Source organism: Pollicipes pollicipes, unplaced genomic scaffold, assembly GCF_011947565.3.
Source record: "Pollicipes pollicipes isolate AB1234 unplaced genomic scaffold, Ppol_2.1 Scaffold_5724;HRSCAF=6776_pilon_pilon_pilon, whole genome shotgun sequence".
NCBI lineage: Eukaryota > Metazoa > Arthropoda > Thecostraca > Pollicipedomorpha > Pollicipedidae > Pollicipes > Pollicipes pollicipes.
Genome location: NW_023596746.1, coordinates 44,562,864 through 44,577,752, shown reverse-complemented (window position 1 = coordinate 44,577,752; position 14,889 = coordinate 44,562,864). Strand labels below are relative to the sequence as shown.

The 14,889-nt window shown below is 48.3% G+C and overlaps 1 long non-coding RNA gene across 2 annotated transcripts; it reads right to left on the bottom strand.

Moving 5' to 3' along the window:
* Nucleotides 1–11,207: 11,207 nt before the first annotated feature.
* Nucleotides 11,208–14,889, bottom strand: LOC119103941 (uncharacterized). Of its 2 annotated transcripts, XR_005094844.1 has the most exons (9): nt 14,840–14,889; nt 14,107–14,165; nt 13,839–13,903; nt 13,335–13,375; nt 12,848–12,897; nt 12,502–12,542; nt 12,164–12,213; nt 11,769–11,816; nt 11,208–11,546 (listed from the first exon to the last, which is right to left on the bottom strand). It is a non-coding gene; the product is annotated as an uncharacterized LOC119103941 (long non-coding RNA). The 2 variants fall into 2 exon arrangements; XR_005094843.1 differs by lacking the exons at nt 14,107–14,165; nt 14,840–14,889 and having other exon boundaries at nt 13,839–14,054.

Sequence of the window (14,889 nt, the reverse complement as noted above, 5' to 3'; positions counted from 1 at the left end):
ATTTGGAAGCTAATATTTCAGTTACCAACGGTCTGTGAAGACTTCCAGCATGTGGAGAGCTGTCCGTCCATGGCATTGGTGGTTGGGTGGTGCGATTGGCTGGTCAGCTGTTGACAGCATTCGAATGGGCGCTGTGTCTCCTCAATGTAATAAGCCTGGAACCAGTACTCCCAGCTGACAAAGGGTGCCTGATCATTTCGTTCCTTGCGATTTAGCTCAGCCACCAATTTTTATGAGCCCACTGATATATCTTTACGCAACTGTATTTGTAAGCCAGGAGGGTATTCGGATGCCTCATCGTATTGCGTCGTTTCACTTATCCCACTAGGACAGATCAAATGTCAATTTTTCCTGGGAACGAGGTTCTTCAGCTTTGCATGCGCATGTTTGCATAACAGTGCAGCTTAACAGCAAACAACTTTCACAAACGCTGGTTTTGTTTAATTTTGGCTACCATTTTATATATATGTAAACATATATGCATCAATATATGGGATGTGTTTTGAACATACGTTTATCATGCATGGCTCTGTTGACACAACAGTGTTGGCCGCCGTGCGCCATCGGCGGATCCGTCGGTTGCCGCCCGCTGCGCGCGCCGGCCGTGAGTCGCCATACAGTATTCCGACAAAATTTTGCTTTTCAGAAATCAGGCTGATAGAGAAACGTTTCTGACGTCAAAACGCCCAAAATGAACAGCCACTTGATGGCGAAACATTCGGCGTGATTACACGTTCCAGAGAGATATCCTCAGAAACTTCGGGAAGGGGTAAGGGTGCATCGCCCTCCCCCTTAGCAGGGAAAGAATTAAAGCATATAACTGTGAATTCATATATGTGCGATTCTACGTACGACATGGACGTGTCGAAAAGCATCTATGGATATTCCTATGCGGCATGATTCAAGGAAAAGAAAAAGGGATGATAAGCCATGGCTTGAAGTGTTTGCCACTTCAAAGCTGTATATCGTTCTGAAAGAGCGCTGGTGAATTGTAGGTCTAGAGCCAAACGTTCAACATTATCTTGCAACTAGAAACCATTCGTCAGGAAAGGGTGCCCGGCAGATGACGCTACGATCACAACATTTAAAAAAATGATCCGCTAGGTCAAAGAGTGAAAGTATATACCATCGGTTGCCACCGCCAAACGGTTGCCTTCATTTCATTTATCGTATGCTTTTAATTCGTCGCATTCACGTGTAATCCAGACACACCAGGAATGAACAATGCTGTATTTTTCGTGTACCATTTGGCAGGAGGACTGTCAGAAACCTCCTCACAAAAGCCCTTGTGTGTGGGAGGGGGAGGGGGAGGGGGATGGGCGCCGCCTAAGCCAAATTGCCACCTAAGATCGGTGATAATCGTTTTTCTGAAGCCTGTACTGTTTTACACGTGGTTATGTACAATCCTTCTTCGCGTGGCTTTTATTAACGTGTGTGTTACGTTACTTATGCTATGAACATTTGTTGAATGTTATACACCTTCAAAATTCGGAATTTGTCCAGCGCAGCTCTGAGGAACATTGTACATGCATAAGACAGTGCCGATAGCCTATTCCTCCTCAATTTTCAGGGGAAAGGAAGAACGATGCATGTAAATTTTGTAGTGTGTTCATTATCAATAAAGGGCGCACTAAACCTGAAATCCAGAAAGGTGCAGGCCGTATAACCTTTTTGGAACTCAGTCAGGTATAGACCACAAGAACGCACTGAGCCTGAAATCCAGAACGGTACAGACCGTATAACCTTTTCAGAACTCAGTCGTGGATAGAGCACCGGATCATCCAGGAAGGAAAATTAGTGAGCCCATTCTTAAAAAGTCGGCGACCAGACCTAAACGTACAGGGCTCATCATCGCCGATTATGCGAATCTGATAAGTACCTTAATGTGTGATGTTTGCTAGCCTGAAATTGTTGTTATGCTATTACAACAATTTTATATGAGTGATGCATGATACGTGGCGCATGATGTTCGCATTTTGATGAAACAAACTATGTCCCTGAGGAGCTGTAGGAATTTTTGCGTACAAACACATTACCATCATTACAACTTTACGTGAAAAGGTGTGGACACTTACAACGGCTTTTTACCGCTGAAGGGATTGGCCACAAAACAACTCATACGATTCTTCCCATGAACTTTTTCGCTCAGAATATGTTCGCTACGATAGTTTCTCGGCGAACATTTTGTCACAAAAGCTGTATTTTTTGTAGCTTTTTGCGTGTTTTTTTTGTATAATGAGATCTTTCCCATACCTTTCGTTTTACTGTACTTAGGCATACAAACGTATCTTAAGAAAGATTGCAGAACGATTTTCTTCTATGCGTACTCTTGACCTCGACAGAGATCTTGTCACAGCCACCAGATGACACCCGAAGAGTGTCGTCTCTGCTCACGGACAATAGTACGCAGAGAACAGGCCGATTGACAACTGTTTGCAAATTACAAGTTTGCACGCGGAAAGACCGTCAAGATAGGCTGCTTACGGTATCAATTTCGTAATGTGGAAAGATCGTTACGTGAAAACCTTTCTTGGCAAAACAGAAGTCTGAAAAAGTTCAGCACGACACCGTTTGCATCGTAAACGTTCGTATGGATGAGTCTGGTTGCTTACCAAGGTTTGAAGCTTGTTAAAAAACTACTTGCAGTTAAGTTTTTTTGCAGACGTGTGATGTGGATACACGAACATTTTTCCGCAAGTGTTTTTAATCGACAAAGTCTTTTTCACACGAGTGCGCACGTAAAATAGGAATTCAGATGTCTGATGTGTGCATGATCATGTTCAGGTCAAACAGTCACCAAGAATGCTGTGCGTGTGATCAAAATACTGACGCCATCGCCGACAATAGGAAAGCGCATTTTTGCTTATCTCACTGCATCCTATGGCTGCATTTCACGTGTCATGTATTCTGCTAACGCTAAAAACGTGCGTTATTTGATTTTCCATGAAACCCCTAACATGGTCGCACCAAAAGGTAACAGTCTTGCTACAGCTCAAAACCACAACAAAGCATAGATAGCGTGTTTAAGAACATGAAAGCCTACTTTGTGTTTCGAAAATGAAATCGGCCGTACACCGAAAGCCATTGTATAACCGTGAGGGAAAATGACAAATGCACTGCTTCGTGTTTTGTGCGATACAAAGTCCAGGAATGCACAGTTCTTTGTCGTTTCCATGCACATCATTGCACCTAAATGATGTCCTGACAAACGCTTTTTTACCGCTTTTAGGGTTTTTCATTAGGATCTTGTTTGAGGTCGACGAACATTTCCCACGCTATAATATTTGAACGGAACGTCGGATAGTTAAAGAGAGCGTGTCTAGTCAAGGTAGGATTTTTGACTAAGCACGTAGGGTGGTAGCGAATTTCGATTTACAAATTTTGGTGCCACCGGCTTCTACAAATTCGTCTCCACTGACGTGATATAGCGACAGCCCCCAAATTTTCTTTGGTTTGTATGGAAGAACGAAGTTATCGGGTAGGCCCCAAGCAATATTCACCCCTAAAGACACTGACGTCATTGAGAAGGTATCGTTAGTTCTAGCCAATGGCTTTTCGGAGATGTCGCTTGTCAGCGATGACAGCAGCCTGCGAACGCGGCGATGGAGGCGGCCATTATGTTGATGTTTTTCGTTTGCATTCATCTGAGGGCTGAGAATGTACGGGTTAAGGCGCATGGTTAGGCTGGTCAGTTGATGCGCACCAATTCATGTCGGCCTACTACATACTGAGAAGAGGAACAGGCATTGTGTCGTGTCAATCGGCTGCACCAGGATGTAGTGGGATGCAATTGTTCTACGTCACCTAACAACCAAAATAACGTTTACGTTACCTAGCAAACAAAATAATGGTCATGTCTCTAATGCGCAATTACTCGCCACATATAAGTCGGCGCGCTCCTCCTTTCGTGCCTGGTGTTTGGTTTATCTTTTAGGATTGTATTTGTTCACGCAAAGACATCGATGGGATCGATAAAAATAAATAGCCTAGTATTGAATAATGCTATCTACTATCCCAAATATAACTAGTGCTGCTCCAGAATCATCACGCTTCGGAAAGCAGGTATTGTACCATATGGGTTCGTAATGTTCATCTCCTACTTCATGTACAATTCTGCCAAATTTACAGCGAGGATTTCCTTACCACGATCATTGGTAATTCCGCAAGATGAACATGGCGAAGACAAGCCCATTTTACATATTTCATTTATCTGAGCACCTTCCGGGATAGATATTAGCAAACCAAGTTTTGGGATCGTGACATAAGAAAGAAGTGGCAGAATTTTTTTGAAAATGGGCTGGCAGTGTTTTTTCGGAGTGTACTGTTTTATTATTTATTTCAGACATTTTTGACAAGAACATCTCTTAATCATTGACGACTGCATTTGTTGCCATCAGCCGCACGCCATTCATTGCAGGGGCAAAAAGCGAGTGCCGAATACGACCAAAACTCATCCTTTAATGAGTGGGTGGATCGAAAAACAGCCGATCTAAACAAAAGATCTATCGAGACAACGTGACAATACCTTATTCCTGTATAGACAGCTGACAGCTGCTACGCTCCAGTCCCTCTAATAATGACTGATAAGCTTGTTAGTATCATCCTGGCAAAATAGAATGCAATACATCACTTCATTCTCATACCATATAAGCGTTTGGCTTGATAACCCTCATAAATGGCACCATGAAGAGTCGTTGTCGTTGTCGTTGTTACTCATGTCCTTGTTATTGTGGCCGAAGACATAACTCAAGTCGGGATGCTGGTAGTGTAGTGGTTAATGCGTCTGCGTTAACCACTGCACGTCTGGGAAACCAGAGGTACGGGGTTCGATTTCTCGCGGTGCGCGCCCCTCCTGCCAGGGTGAGAAGCAGGCGACACCATTTAGCCTCAGCAGCTGAGTGCGCCGTAAAGCCTCAATGACATGACATGGCATGACATAACTCAAGTCGGCCTTCATGCAAGTACTCCGTGTAAGTGACCTCTCATTAAGTTATTCCATACATGTACTCCGAGAGTGTGCATGTATGGTGCATTTCTGCATTGCTATTCGACATAAATGCTCTCATTATTTCAACCTCGATGAACGATTTAACAAAAGATCAGTTCTTTCAGTATCAACATCGGTGTACAAGAATAATCATCCATACTGAGGCCGTGGGGCAGTGCTCTGAAGTACTGAATATCGCCATTTTCAGGGACCATCCTGCGCAACACACCACGCTGCGGTGTCTCCCGCAGCAAAACGAAATAGGTACCAGGAAAACGGCTTCCGCGGGAGAGACTGCGACGACGGCAGGAAACATCGCGCTGACAACGGCGGAATGGCAACACCTAACATCCGTTGAACGATTTAGTGATTGTCGCATCGGGCATGATAACAGGGAAGTGTCTGTTTTACGAAAGGGTGCTGCTGTCGAGGCGTGTCAGGTCAGGTGCTGCTGTCGAGGCTTGTCAGGTCAGGTGCTGATGTCAGGTGGGTCGCATATGTGTTCCAGCTAAGCCCCACAAGGGCCCCACATGGGCTTTCATGTGGGACCCATTTGGTTGTCCATGACATGTCCGTATGGGCCCGAGGTGGCAAACCCAGGTGGGCCCTATTTGGTTGTCTATCTCGAACCCACATGGGTCCCGGTTGTAAACGTTGGATGGGCCCCATGTGTGCGTCAGTTAGGCCCCGCACTGGCCCAACAAGGGTCACCTATATGGAACCCCGGTGTTTGCCCATGACATGCCCACATGTGACCGAAGTGGACAGCCCAGGTGGGCCCCATATGACTGTCCAACTGGGACCCATAAGACATGCTGGCTGGGTGATGACTAGCGCAGAATATTTCCTCCGTTACAAAGGAGTACGACACATCCTAACATTCGAAATGTGTTAAGAACGTGATGCGCTAGTATAATAAGTGTCACACACTCAAAAGCTAATGAAAATGATACATACCACGTCGGCGGCATGTAAAATTACGTTCGGCAATTGCGCGTAAAAATTCATCGACGGATATTCGACCGCTGCTCTGAGGCGAAGGCACCAAGGCCAATAGGAACGAAACCTGAGTAATCATGGGTGCCGTAGGTCAACAAAGTGGCTCCCGTTAACAAGTATAGGGTCCGCAGAGCAAGCAAAAAGAACCCAAGACCAACTGGTGAGCCCATGAGCGGCTGGTAGTGCTTCGGCAGGCTGACATATAAAGCCCCGGCCAGAGCACAGAACCCTCCGAGCGAAGGGGAATTATAAGGGAAGACCATGAGCTAATACCCCTGTGCGAACAAGAGTGCGCGGACGGTTGAACAACACGAGCCTCAGTTGGAATGAAGAGTCCTCCGCAAATGAGAGCAGAGTGAGAGAGCCCTCGATCAAAGTAGATGGCCCCTGAGCATCGAGTGTCTCCGCGCCTTACCTTATATAGGCCCTAGCAGCACCAGAACGCTCTCCAAGCAAAAAGGAAGAGCCCGAGACTTAACTGAAGGACCCCTGAGCAACTGAGTGCATCCTAGCATATGGGGCTCGGAAAAAGCGTAAAGAGCATTTCGGGCGAAAGGGAAGAATCCGCGGAGGAAAAATTGATAGATCAACAGTGCTGAGGCATGGAGGCAGAAAGCGTCGGAACAATACAATGGGTCCTACGAGAAAATGCAGAGATCAAGGGCAACGTGAAAAGCTCTTGAGCGATCAGATTGACCTGGCAAGTGGACATAAAGGGCCGGGAAAACAACAGCGCAATGGCTCTAGACTGCGCAATGAGGTCCGAAATTTTCCCCCAAGCGACAATTTCTCAATCAGCAAAAAATGAGCTTGCTCTGGTTGTGAAGTCTTAACTTTTGCTAGCAATCGTTCTTGGTCGTCTGTAGGCCGAAGGCTTCCAATTTTGTTGTTTTTGTTGTAAGAAAACTGCGTCCGTCCGGCCGATTGTGGGCCCCTTCGGAGCATTTAGGTCCCCTCGGCATGGTCCATTGTTCCGTGCTTCCCTCCCCCTGCCTCTCCATCCACCACCGGCCCGAGCAGCTTAACAGATGGGGCCCGCCAAAAACATAGGGTCATCCATTCAAAAAAGAAATACGACACAATGTGTAGGGCTCTGAAGGATCGAGTGCGCCCCAGCAGGTTAACATATAGGGGCCCCATTAAGGGCGAAGGGCCCTCTATTAAAAAAGGAAGTACCCAAGACCCAATGAAGAGGGCTCCCAAATGATCGGGTGTGCCCGAGCAGGTTGACAGATAAGGTTCCCAAAAAGAGCGTAGGGCCCTTCGTTCAAATAGGGAGCATTCAAGACCCAATGCAGAGCACCCCCGAATGGTCCAGTACGTCAGAACAGGTTAATATATAGGGTCCCCGTCAAGAGTGCAGGGCTCTCCATTCAAATAGTAAGTACCCAAAACCCAATGAACAGCGCCCCCGAATGATCGAGTGTGCCCGAGCAGGTTAACAAATGGGGCTCCCAACAAGGGCGTAGGGCTCTCCATTCGAATTGGAAAGCACCGAAGACCTTGTGAATGACCCCAAAATGATAAAATGGAACAGCTTATCAGAAGGGGCCCGAGCAGAACGTAGGGCCATCCATTCAAATAAGAAGTGCCTGAAACCCAATGCGGAGGGCCCCCGAAAGATGGAGTATACCCGAGCAGATTATCAGGTGGCCCAGATAGGAGTCTAGTGCCCTGAATTCAAACACCAAGGCCCAATGTGCAGGGCCCCCCGACAATTCAGTGTGGCCGGGGCGGCAAGAAGATAGGGTCCCCGATAAGTACATAGGGCCCTCCACCCAGGTAGGAAGTGCCCAAGATACTACGTGGACTGCCCCCGGATATTCGAGTGTGCACGAGCAGGTTAACAGATGGGACCCCGGCAAGAGCGTACGGCCTTCCGGTCAAATATGAAATAAGCACGACACGATGTAGTGGGCCCCGAGTAATCGAGTGCGCCAGAGCAGGTTAACAGACAGGGCCCCCGAAAAGCGCGGAAGGCTCTCCATTCAAAAAGGAAGTACCCAAAACCGTATGTAGAGGCCCCCGCGATCGAATGGGCCCGAGCATCTTATCAGAACAGGCCCCGACAGGAGCGCAAGGCTCTCCATTCAAATAAGAAGAACACGAAACCCGGTGCGGAGAGCCCCAGAAAGATGGAGTGTACCCAAACAGGTTATCAGATGATCTCGATCGATCGAGCGGATGATCGGGATCCCAACTGGCCGGCCATGGCCCCCTCGGAGCCAACGGGCCCCTGCGGGGTCCAAGGGGGGTCATGGCTCGTGCCCCCCCCCCCCCTCTGGATCGGCCCAGGAGCGTCTGATCAGGAGTGTCTGATCTGTTCTTCAAAGTCAAGCAGTTTTAGCTTCTATGCTCCTGACTCTATTTTATCAGAGACCAGGGTAAGAGGTCAGAAATGCGCATAGATAGGAGGCATCATGCACATATAGCTTTATAAGTGCACGAGCATACGTCACGCAGCACTCAAGCAGCAAGAGGCCGGTAACAATGGACAGCGGGAACAGCCAGTACAAGATAGGGAAGTGGGTTCTAGCGGTCACATCCATCGTCGTCATAGACTTGACAGAAATTCGCATCCCGTGTGCTGGACAGCTGAATCGCATCGCATCTACGAATTGCACCCGCGTGCTCCCCCGTCCAAAGCCGAAATAATTTTTTCGAGACACCGCCTTTTCACAACATGCGTGCCCCAAGGCAGCCGTTTAACCATATCACACAATACACACCAACTTTTGTTGACATGTATTGCGGCTTCTGTATTGTTTTTCGCATGCTGTAAGCTGTACACATTGCGCCTGACTCGATTCAGAAGACTCGGCTCGACCCGTCGGCGGCGGGCGGCGCCTGCTCCGCATCGCGATCGTCCACTACGATGAGCACCATGCTGACGTTGGCCGCGGAGCGTTGCGAGAGGCTGCCGGCGGTGCGTGTGGAGCGTGCCGAGCACACCGCGTCCTCCTTGTGCCGGAACAGGTATAACAGCATGCCGCCGAGCAACAAGCAGCCAGAGGCGACCACACAGAAGGCGCCCAGGTTGAGGCCAGCCAGCGTCACAAGCAGTGCCCACTGGTACATGTTGTACAGGCAGCCGGTGGTGTAGATGACCCGCCGGTCGAACGCGTTGTCGTCAGGGAGGCGCTGCTGTCGCGAGCAGCGGCTCGTGTCCTTGCAGCAGCTCCGTGGCACCAGCGCATGCCGGTAATCCATGTAGGAGACCTTGCCGCAGCATTGGAAGATGCGTTGGCCAACGTTCATGAAGTGCAGCAGGCCCGTCGGCTGGGCGTCCGAACGGTTGGCACCGGGTGACAGCCCGCCATACTCAACGTACTCAGAAATCTCGGTGGTCATCACCTCGGATGTGGCCACGGACGTGTCGTACTTGGCGAATGGGTTCTCCATTTGACGCAGGCTGATTGCGGCGACTACTAGCAGTACGAACATTGACAGCAGCGAGAGCATGGCGCCGAACACGACGCGCCGGAACACGCGCACCGTGCCGAAAGCGCCGAATACGCCCGTCACACTACCCAGCGCGGCCACCACCAGCGTTTCGGTATTGATGCGTCGGTAGTAGACGAAGCTGATGTGCTTGAAGGCGCCGAAGTAGGCCAGGCTGGCGCTGGCGATGCCCAGGTATACAACGTCCGTGATGATGAGCAGGATCCAGCAGGTTAGAAGGCTGCGCTTAACGCAGTTCTCGCAACGCTCACGGCTGAACATAGCCGACACCTGAAAGTTCAACTGCACCTGAGCAGACGTGCATCAGACATCATCATTCAAAGTAAGCTGTTCTGTGACGGAGCAAGAGTTGCTAACCTACGCCCAAAAGATGCATCGTTTCATCGCTTGGCACACCGTTGTTGCGTTACCAATTCCCAACGCATGTGCACTAACACCTAAATCATCATTGTACCGGCAGAACTCCGAGTCTGAATTATCGTTCACTGAATGGGCACAAACGCACGGCACCACCGCGCGAATCCAGAAATGTGATAACAAAAAGCAAATTCTGTTTGGTTTCCACTGCCACGCTGGCTAGCGAATGAGGGACCGCACACCCGGGAGAGTTCCGATATACGAGCCGTCTGGCCGCGACGTATTCCATTGCCGGGAGTTGCGGGGTCCGCAGTCCACTGGGTCCACGGCTAGCTTCACGAGATTCACAGCTTTCGGTTTCGGCGGGCAATGTTTTCGCGTAACACACACTGATGCGTGGTGCCTGGAATACTCTACTGAGATCCACCGAAACCATATATATATATATATATATATATATATATATATATATATATATATATATACATATATATATATATATATATATATATACATATATATATATATATATATATATATATATATACATATATATATATATATATATATACATATATATATATATATATATATATATATATATATATATATATATATATATATATACATATATATATATATATATATATATATATATATATATATATATATATATATATATACTGAACTTAAGGCCTATTTCACTTCTTCGTTATAGTGAGGTTGCATGCGCCACAATCGCGGGAGTTCAGATCGCATGATACAGAGGGTAGCCGCGCTTCACACGCCTCATCAGACGAGCGTGGCTGCTACCGTAAACTAGACTCCTCGCGGAGCGCGCCGGCATGATGGATGGCATTTCGGGGGTGCCCCGACCCAGGCCATTTCACGCCCAGCACGCGTGCGCCTCACGTGCTAGGAGCACAACCACAGCGACGCCAGATTCTGGTCAGAAAGGGAACAATGACGCAATATGGTCGTCTTGGACGGATTGGGCTTTAGCGGTATATACACTTAGCAAAAGTTCATATTTATATGGAGCTGGAGTGCCCTTACCACCGGCATCAAATCTCTGAACTGGTTTCTAGTCGCCCATTCTTCCGGCTAGGGAAGGTAGTTTACCAAGATGTTTTTCGGCCTGAAGGGGCCACAACAGCGACCAGACCTGTGCCTCCCCAGCTTGCCACATGAAAACCGCGGCAACCCAAGGCCCGTCATGTGCGGAGGGAAAAGGCACGCCCCCTTCCGCACTTTTCGAGGAAAAATCCCCTTGGGACAACTACCGACGACAGCCCGATACCGATGTAACCAATCCGTGTCGGCTACTCTCGTACGCTTGTGGGCGCTCACCGCCAAGCGCACCTGCCTGCCGAGTTTCCGTTTCAGACATGAAATACCGCCCGATGTCTGCGGCCGTGTATTCAGGAAATTCAAATAAAGCGAGCACCGCGGACAAAGAAAACAGCGGCCGCGCGGAATTATCAGTTTGCGCTACACCACAGAAAAGACAGCATGCGGTATGCGTTGTATCCCGTGCGCGCATGTCAAGCCTAAGCACGCTGGATGAACGCAATGCGAGGACGTCAGCATGCGTTGGGTCCTCGGTCGGAACTCGAGGCCAAGTCCGCACACGAACCGGGACCTGACGACCACTGCAGTACCAGTACCAGCACCACTGCGGTACCACCAGGCTTCGCGCCGTTGTGCCGTATCGATGCGCCTCGCCATCGCCGTCTAAACCCTAGAGCAGACAGGCGGACGATTAGGGCACCTGTCACATTAACGCCTGGATGCAGCTGTTTACTAAGAATCAGAGTAACTATGAAAAGACCCTCATGAAATCCCGACGACAGCCAGAACGGCATATGCGGAATCAGGGATTTGTGATCATCATGTACATATACTCGCCGTTAAATGCATATGTTAATATGCTAGCCAAGAGTGCTCCGTCCCACTTACTGACCGAAGGTCGACGAGCAGCTGTCGATGTTCAGCACGTCGGAGCCGGTTACTGAAATACCATCAAGCGTAAATACCCCGATATGCTGAACAACTGCGGGGAACGCAATGAGGACTTCAAAGCGGAATTGGTCTGTCACTGGTGACCAGACGAAAGGTGGTTAATAAACTCGCAGCATTTCAGTCACGCGTTGGTAACGCTGCAAGGATCACGACGAAAATCACGACACTTGATGCAGTAACAAAATCGTTTGGCTCATTTGGCACCCCTTTCGATACAGTACGCAGACTATCGACCCACACGTTCTTTGCAGCATATGTCGAATCGGAGCAGGACATGAATAACCGAAATATTGTGATCATTTAGACGCGAACCCGTCCGGTACCATCTTCACTCACCTTGTAGAGCACAGCCGCAGGAACTTAAGTTGCTAAGCGTCTGGTTGAGCCTGAAATACCACCGAGTTACTACCACATATGGTAAGTGTCTGAGGGTGACAAGACTATTACGTCAGACAAAGATTGATCCATCACTGTTGATCAGCCGAAAGATGGTAATTGATTTGACATCATCTATGACATGCCTCGAGAACGTGTTACCAGGTTTAAGTGTGGAATGCCCCCAAACGGAACATACCATGATCTTTTTTGGCAACCGGAGGACAGTTGCTGGACAAACAAAAAACAAAATTCAACAAGCCACTGCCTCTGGGAAGGCGCGCGTGATGTTGGCTCACCTTTACTACGGTTGAGGATCCAGAACCGACAGAACATCGATCTGCGGGAGGCAGTGCATGATCAGTATTTTCAAATCCATCACAACACTGGAGAAGAAAAGGGGGCGTCAGGACAATATGGGTACATCATTCAGTCAGCCGAAAGATGGTAAAGAGAATCATCACGTTTAAACAAACGCACCGGGGTCAAATAACTAGGGAACAGAACATCTAGAAGGCATGGATACGACTGGACACCAATCAGTTGCATTACATGTTAAAAAAGGACTTCCAGCATTTAGCAAACAGAGGAGCGTTTCCGCGCCACCTCCGCCACGAATAATTTGGAGCATTCAAACACACATACCTTACTATGTGCGTGGTGCCTGTCCAACGTGTATCACTTCTGCCAAGGTACTGAAATGAGAAATCCCGTGAATTGAAGAAAAGCAAACAGGACATGAGGAATTGTCAACACCTCAGACAGGTATTTATCCATCAGGTATCAGCCCCGAAAGATGGTAAAAAGGTTTCATCATTGTGACAGTAAGGCTGAATATCAACACCTACATCAAGCTTGTGGACCGCGCAAACAATGTCATGCACTGCTAACCTATCACAATTTTACTAGGGGGGGGGGGGGGGGGAAAGGGCTAGACCACTAGAAGTCAGCAGGTAGAAAACCTAGCCTCAGGGAGCAGTACAAACTTTCCTGAGCATGTAACAATCCAAACAAAAGTACACTGACCCAGTTGAAAAACAAAGATAATCCAAAAAGCACACAGCGGAAGCATAACAAACATCGACATGCCATCAACACCTGGTACAACAGCGACATTCACCTCAGTACCAACCTTGGTTTGACAGTTCTGCTCTATCCCGTGGTCCTCCACACCTGCAAAAACGAAAGAACAACTAACTACATGGGGACTGGCAGCAATTGCGGCAAACCAATAAACAGCTCAGAGTAGAAAAAATCCATCAGGTGTCAGCCCCGAAAGATGGTTACAAACATTTCATCATGAATAATTGTGGGCTTTACGACGCACACGGCTGTATGGGCTATTACGAGTTGCCCGTCTATTATCCTAGCACGAAGGGCGGGAACCGCTGGGCATCAAGCCCTGTACCTCTGGTTTCCCACACGATTGGTAACACAGGCATGATAACCACTGCACTATCGACATCCATGCATGATTGCTAGCTGCTAAGTCACACTATCCAAATTGCAATTGCAACAAAATGCGTCACAGCAATGCACCGCACCATTCCGAAAAAAGAGGAGACAAAGACAACACAAATGACGGATTTTGCAGAATAGCCACACTACACCAATTAACCCAGAACACTCCTAATACCTGAATAAGCTGCAGGTTCCCATCACAGGAGCTCTATCGAGGATTCCCCTCTCCACAAGCCGGTGCTGAAAACAGAGTCTTGTGGGTATCCTGACTAACCACGGGCATCTCCACAGACGTCTCTTTCATCAGCAAAATTGAATGAGTCGATCACTGATGTCAGATGACACGCATGAAAACATCATGAGTAATGTTGGGCGTTTGCCATGACTACATCAAAAGCACGCAGTCATACAGTACACCAAACATTTAAACTGCGTCCACTCACCATCACTTCTCTCCTAAAGAGCAGGATCATTGATGTTGTCCAATTCCTGGGTGCAACACCTAAGTATAAATGGTTGTGTCAGTGTTTTGAAGAAATGGTTCTCTTGAGTCACCAGGGGAGTTCCAGTCAGTTTATATTTTGATATCGATCATCGGAAATCAGATGACACGCATGAAAGCATCATTTACACGTACACTGTCCGGTTCTGCACACAAAACAAAGGCCACGTTATCCCTCACCGCACGAAAACGCTACGTTTGGTTCAATGGGACAAACACGTACGTGTCGCAGTTCGAGAAACCGTGTTGTGCGCGTTTCTGCATTGTCCGGCATTGTGGCATGTGGTTTTGTCTTTGCACATGGGGCTTCACACGAAGCCCTTAGAGGCCAATGGGTGGGCTAAACCAGAATGCAGGCAGGCTCGTACTCTTGATATCCAGTCTTTTCGCTCGTGAAATCTTATGGACCGATCGCCGATGCCAGATGACACGCATGGAAACGTCATCCATGAATACATCTTGGACATTCTCCGGCGTCGTCGTCATTGGGGCCTTACAACGCACTCAGTTTCTGAGGCTATGTGGTGTTGCTTGCCTCTCATGCCGGCACAAGGGGCGGGCGCCACGGGGCTCTCCGGTTTCTCAGACATGTAGCTTGACCAGGGTATTGTTGATAAGCCCGTAAAAATCGGCCGGCCAAACACTTCACACCAATGAAAGCAAAGTCAACTTACTCTGTCACCTCCCTCCCGTAAGACAGCGTCATCGAACTTTCGCGATTCCC